The sequence below is a fragment of the Anolis sagrei genome, chromosome 1, assembly GCF_037176765.1.
Source record: "Anolis sagrei isolate rAnoSag1 chromosome 1, rAnoSag1.mat, whole genome shotgun sequence".
NCBI classification, from domain to species: Eukaryota; Metazoa; Chordata; class Lepidosauria; order Squamata; family Dactyloidae; genus Anolis; species Anolis sagrei.
In genome coordinates this window covers 233644662-233651773 of record NC_090021.1, presented here as the reverse complement: position 1 = coordinate 233651773, position 7112 = coordinate 233644662, and the positions used below count along the sequence as shown (strand labels likewise).

The window sequence follows — 7112 nt, the reverse complement described above, 5'->3', positions numbered from 1 at the left end:
GCACACATTTACAAAAGTAACCTCCTGCTACTGGTGCCTTCAGTTATGAATGCCTCCCTTGGGAGAAGACCTCTGTCTCATCCACCATCTGTGTGGCAGCACTACATCCCTGGCCTCTCACTGGGAACATTAAATCAGTCAGCTCTTTGACACAGACAAACAGGAAGAGCCTCAAGGACTGTGAGCAGGATAAGGTGACAGTCAAGAGGATGCAACTGTATTTCTCAAGTTCCTATTTGAGATAGTTGGACACAACTGTGTGTGTGTGAGGTCCAAGTCAAAACACCAGGAGCAAGACAAAAGAGGATGGGGTTTAGATCTGGGGATGGGAAGAATGGATTCATTTCAATTCACCTCTTTACTAGATTCACATAATTAGAAAACCTCAATTTTCTCATCACTGGATTGAGCCAGAAGTTGCTGCTGTGCAGGCTATTCCTATCTAAAGAGTAAATGTTTCACAGTGATGTAGACTATATTCCAGGGTACAGGCAGTCCCAGAGTTAGAAACATCTGACTCATAGTTAAGAACGGGGGTGAGACAACAGGAAATCAGAGATATCTACCTCTCAGAAGGGAAATTCACTCCTGAAAGAGTTATCATGGTAAAAAGGTGTCTCCACTGAAGCTTTATCGCCAATTCTTGTTTCCACAGCAAGCCATTTTTTTCAAAATCCAATTATCATAGGGACAGGAAATGAGGTGAAGTCTTTTGAACAGGGGAACAGACAGCACAACAAACATTGCATGGGTGTTAACCCTTCCCTATACTATCTAAAGCTTTTATAGACAGGCAGGCAGGCTGGAGTTATACTTAAAAATGTATTTATTCTGACTTACATATAAATTCAACTTAAGCACAAACCTACTGAACCTATCTTGATCATTATTTGGGGACTGCCTTTATTTCTTGCCAAAGGAATATTCTGTTCTGGTGGGTGTGACTTTAGCTCTTTCTTGTCCAGTGTTGATGAATAGTTTCAGTTTGTGCAGCCTGAAGGTATGGATAGGATCCTTGGAGAGCTGAAAGTTGCCATATGTGCTCTTGAACCTCGCCCTTCCTGGCTGATCAAACAAGCCACATGAGGAGTGGCAGAGTGGGTGAAGGGTGTTGACCCTTGGAAGAAGGCAGAATTCCAACTTACCTAAAGGAGGAAGTTGTGAGGGCAGTATTAAAAAGGCCACCACTGAGCCCCTATATAATGGATAGCTATTGACTAGTGTCCATTTTGAGCAAAGTATTGGAGTGTGTGGTGGCTTTTGAATAAAATGGATTATAAAAATCCATTTCAATCTGCTTTCAGGTTATGAGACAGAAACAACTTTGGCCACCTTGGTGGATGTCATACACAGAGTACTGGACAGTGACAGTGTGACCCTGTTGGTTCCTCTGGACCTCTCAGAGGCATTACTATCAACCGTGGTATCCTAGCCCAGCTCACAGTGACTTCATTCCTTCCTGGAGGGGTAAACCCAGCAGATTATGTTGTGGGATTCCTGTTGCAGTTACTGGCCATTGGCCTGTGGGTTCCTTGGGACTCTGTTTTGTTGCTCATCCTATTGACATGAAATCGCTGGTAGAGGTCATCTGGAGATTTGTGGTGTGGTGCCACCTGTATGCAGATGACACCCACCTCTATTATCATTTTCATTCCAAGCCAAATAAGCTGCCCTCATCCTAAACGAGTTTCTGCCATCAGTAATGGACTGGATTAGAGCAAACAAATTGAAACTTAATCCAGACATGACAGAGGTGCTCCTAGTCAGTCAGAAGGCAGGGAATGGGGATTTGGCCTGTTCTGGATGGGGTTACACTCCATCTGAAGATACAGGTTCACAGTTGGTTGCAGTCCTGCACTCAATTTTGAACTTGGGGGTCTAGGTTTCTACAATGACCAGAAGTGCCTTGGCACATTTAAAACTTGTATGCTAACTATGCCCGTTCCTTGAAACGTCGGATATAGCACATTGGTATATCTAATTTGGTTGGATGTGGCATACTCTACTTGGGGCTGCCTTTGAAGAGTGTTCAGAAATTTCAGCTGGTCCAAAGAACTGTGGCCAGATTATTAACTGGGCCTGGCTACTGGCAGCACACAGCTCCCCTGTTGCAACAGCTCAGTTGGCTACCAGTTTGTTCCTTGGCACAATTAAAAGTGTTAGTTATGATCTATACGTTCAGGCTACTTGGCAGATTATATCTCCTAGTATGGACCTGCCAGCTCCTGAGATCCTTGGGAGATGACCTTCTCTTAGTCCTGCCAGCATTGTGGGTGGTGGTGATGTGAGGGAGGGGTTACTTGGTGGCTGCTCCCTGATTCTGGAAATCTTTGCTAAGATGCCAAAATGGCCTCCTCCATGCTATACTTCTGACAACAGGCTAAAAACCTTTTTATTTGGGTAGGCTTTTAAGCAGAGAGTGTTAAGAATAAGCCAGGGAGTGCTGAATAATGTTTTAATTATTTCAACAGTTATGTGAAGGCATGCAAATGCGCAAGCTGCCCTTTGCAAGAACCTTGTAAGCATCATAAAAACAACAGCAACACAATTCTTCTCCCTTCAAGGCAGTTTACATCAATTAAACATAGTTGAAAACTAGTAGAAGGTAAATGATGAACAAGTTAAGTGTAATATGCCAGGTATAACTACGGTAATGTATTGTCGAAGGCTTTCATGGCTGGAATCACTGGGTTGTTGTAGGTTTTCCGGGCTGTATGGCCATGTACTAGAAGCATTGTCTCCTGACATTTCACTTGCATCTGTGGCAGGCATCTTCAGAAGTTGTGAAGTCTGTTGTTACTGCCTGGGAAAATCCTTTGTTGAGAGGTGATTAAGTGTTCCTGGTTGTTTCTTGTCTGGAGTTCCCCTGTGTTTGAGTTTTGTTCTTTATTTACTGTTATAATTTTAGAGTTTTTAAATACTGGTAGCCAGATTTTGTTCATTTTCATGGTTTCTTCCTTTCTGTTGAACTTGTCCACATGCTTGTGGATTTCAATGGCTTCTCTGTATAGCCTGACATTGTGGTTGTGGGAGTGGTCTAGCATTTCTATGTTCTCAAATAATATGCTATCTCCAGGTTGGTTCATCAGGTGCTCTGCTATGGCTGACTTCTCTGGTCGAATTAGTCTGCAGTGCCATTTATGTTCCTTTATTTGCGTTTCTGCGCTACATAACAAGCCACACCTAAAAACTGTCAGGCTGTCAAATACTAATCAATGTGACCAGTTGAAACATTCACACCTAGCTCCAACAGACAAGAGTTCTTTCTCCCACCCCTGGACCTTCCACAGATATATAAACCCAATTTTCCTAGTTTCAAACACACCTCACAACCTCTGAGGATACCTGCCACAGATGCAGGTGAAACGTCAGGAGAAAACGCTTCTAGAACATGGCCATACATCCTGGAAAACCTACAACAACCCTATAACTGTGGCTTTTTAAAAAAAGTTTGGATTATACCTGTGGTAATTCTAGGGAACAGCAGCATTGAATACAAGGACAAGAAAATATTATTGAACACCCACATCAGGATTCAGCACCCTAGGCTCATAGACAAGAATTCACCTTTGGCCCAAAAGGTCTGCTGTAGCTGAATGAGCAGCAGAAATGTGAATGGGTTGGCTGGCCACATCCAGCAACATCTGTGGATGATAACATGTATTGTTGCTCCCTAGGGAAGAAAGCAGGGCAAGGAGAGCATTAGTTAGCCAACTTCTGTCAGGACATGAATGCCAGCTGCTGCTTGACCTCCCAGACCTTTGGCATCGAAAGACACAATGTTTGCAATGACCTCTGACTCCTAGTAATGTTCAAATCCTGATTGCAGTTTACAGTTGAAGAAGGAAATATTAAAATAGAAACCAGCCACTCTCCACCCTCCCGGCTTCTTCTTCATTTTCTAGAATCTGTAGAACAATAATCAACCTTGTGGACATTCTAAGCTTTGTCAGTAAAAAGGAAAAAGAAGTTGACTCCTGATCTGGCTGACTCCTGTCTGTCTCTCACACAAACACAGAGCCTTAATAATTCCTGCTAAAGTAGCTCTGTTAAATTGATTCTTCAAAGACAATGGAACATAAGCATCAAATTGATTCAATAGGCTTACTCAAGTTGAAACTGCCAATAGGATTTAGATCAGAATGTAGACTGTAGTATTCCTTGCCTAAGAAAATCATCTATATAAATAAAAATGTAATGTTAGTTTGTGGGATTAACATAACTCAAAAACCACTGGACGAATTGACACCAAATTTGGACACAATACACCTATCAGGCCAACGAGTGACCATCACTCACAAAAACACTGAAAAACACAGCAGAAGAGACTTAAAAGCAAAAAACTAAAAATACATTACAATGCATGTGCAAAACTACATATACACAAATATATACACACATATATACACACACAAAACACATATACACAGACTGGGCCGCAGCAACAGGTGGCAAGGGACGGCTAGTAGAATAATAGAATCATTGAGTTGGTAGAGACCTCGTGGGCCTTCCAGACCAACCCACTGCCAAGAAGCAGGAAAATTGTATTCAAATCGCATTCAAAGCACCCCCCACATTCAGAAAAAAACCCTAAATTAGATTTCAAGCATTTCACCTATCTATGGTATTGTATTGTAAACAAGTCATTACATACACATATTCCTGCCAGTTTATGATGGACTTCTGTATGTGTATACTGCTATTTTGAGGGTCATGGAGATGTTCTCACATTTTTAGTAAGCAGCTGTCCCTGATTTTTCCCCCTCATTTATATCTCTTGGCTCCTCACGCAAACTGGAAGAGCCCAACAAAAGTTGGATATCATCATCATTAGTTGTTTTGCATGCATTTGGTGGCATTATTCATTTGTTACTATTGTTGTTACTAACTGATCTCTTGCTTTTTTTAAAAAAATATTTGAATTGTATTTTTATATACAGTCAACATCTATAAAATACACAGTCACATGTACCTTAACTCATACAATTTTAAGATTGAATAATGGTTACTTAATTTTTCAACTTTAGAGTTTAAGGGTGGACTTACACTGTAAAATTAATGTAGTTTAATACCTCTTTAAAGTCAATGCTATGGAGTCATGGGAATTGTAGTTTTATTATGTCTTTCACCTTCTCTGCAAAAGAGCACTGGTGCCTCCATAAGCTACAACTCCCATGATCCCATAGCATTGAGCCATGGTAGTTAAACTGACATCAAACTGCATTAATCCTACTGCATAGATGCATCCTCTTTCAGACACATAATAGAGCTATGTTGAATCAGAACATGCTGACCATCATTTAAATTGCAAGTCACAGCTATAATTGAAAAGTACATGAGTACTGAAAAATGTCAATTTTTCCTCTAGTGCAAAATCAGTATGGCAGAACAACTCCAACTGGGATGAAATAATCATCGAATACGCCACACCATATGCTGTTTTTAATTGAAGCAGATAATGGCTTTCTAAAATGTTGCAGCTGTGGCAAACCTACCCCAAACATCAATTTTGGTGAACTAAATGTAGTTTGAAGTCTAAAGAGATTTTAGATTTTGAAGCATGATTTGCACAAGACAATCTATCTGCCTCTTTATTCCACTTAAGTTGGACTTCATTAACATTGAGTTTCATGCTTTCTAGAAAATATTTATAAACCACATCTATTGGTTTCAGTTTTCTCTGAGGATATATCCAACCAGATGTTTTAGTGCTTGCATCAGCATCATCAAATGAACATTACCTTGGTTATAAGAGTACAATTTACATTTGAGATGTGTTCCCATTTACTTTTTTAAATAAAAAGCCAAGTAGTAAATGGTCACAGCTACAAAAATGGCTTTTGTGGAGCTTAATACACCTCGCCTTCATCTTCACCATCCAGGGAGTCTGTGTCCACTTCTTCATAATCTTTCTCAAGTGCAGCCAGGTCTTCCTGGGCCTCAGAAAATTCTCCTTTCTCCATTCCTTCTCCAACATACCAATGGACAAAAGCACGCTTGGCATACATCAAGTCAAACTTGTGATCCAGGTGGGCCCAGGCTTTGGCGATGACTGTAGTATTGCTGAGCATGCAAACTGCACCCTGGATTTTAGCCAAGTCACCATCAGGAACAATGGTTGGAGGCTGGTAATTGATACCCACCTTAAAACTAGTAGGACACCAGTCAACAAACTGAATGGTGCACTTTGTTTTGATAGCAGCAATAGCAGCATTGACATCCTTGGGAACAACATCTCCATGATACAACATGCAACAGGCCATGTACTTGCCATGGCGAGGATCACACTTCACCATTTGGTTGGATGGCTCAAAACAAGCATTGGTTATTTCAGACACAGAGATCTGCTCATGGTAAGCTTTCTCTGCTGAAATAATGGGGGAATAGGAAAGTGGATTCTGGGATAAGGCAACAGGTTTGTCTGGAACTCTGTCAAATCCACATTTAAGGCACCATCAAACCTGAGAGAGGCAGTGACTGAGGAGACAATCTGACCAATCAAGCAGTTGAAGTTGGCATAAGTAGGCCATTCAATGTCAAGGATCCTGCGACAAATATCATAGATTGCTTCATTATCAACCATGAAGGTACAGTCAGAATGTTCAAGGGTGGTATGGGTCGTCAGGATGGAGTTATATGTCTCAACAAGAACAGTTGAAACTTGCGGAGCAAATTCTAATTTTGATTTCTTTCCATAGTCGACAGAGAGACATTCCATCAACAGAGAGGTGAAGCCCAAACCAGTGCCTCCTCCAAAACTCTGGAAAATCAGTAATCCTTGCAAGCCAGTGCACTGGTCTGCCAGCTTCCTGACATGCTCCAATACCAAGTCTATTATTTCTTTGCCCACAGTGTAGTGACCTCTTGCATAATTATTTGCGGCATCCTTCTTGCCAGAAATCAGCTGCTCAAGGTGGAAGAGCTGTTTATATGTCCCATTCCACACTTCTAACACTGCTGGTTCCAGATCCACAAACACAGCACGATGAACATGCTTTCCAGCCCCCATCTCACTGAAGAAGGTGTTGAACGAGTCATCACCACCACCAATTGTTTTGTCACTTGGCATGGTCCCACTGGGTTGGATGCCATGCTCCAAACAGTAGAGCTCC

The 7112-nt window shown here is 41.5% G+C and overlaps 1 pseudogene; it reads right to left on the bottom strand.

Annotated features, from left to right (window-relative positions):
* Positions 1–5834: 5834 nt before the first annotated feature.
* Positions 5835–7112, bottom strand: LOC132773074 (tubulin alpha-1C chain pseudogene; annotated as a pseudogene).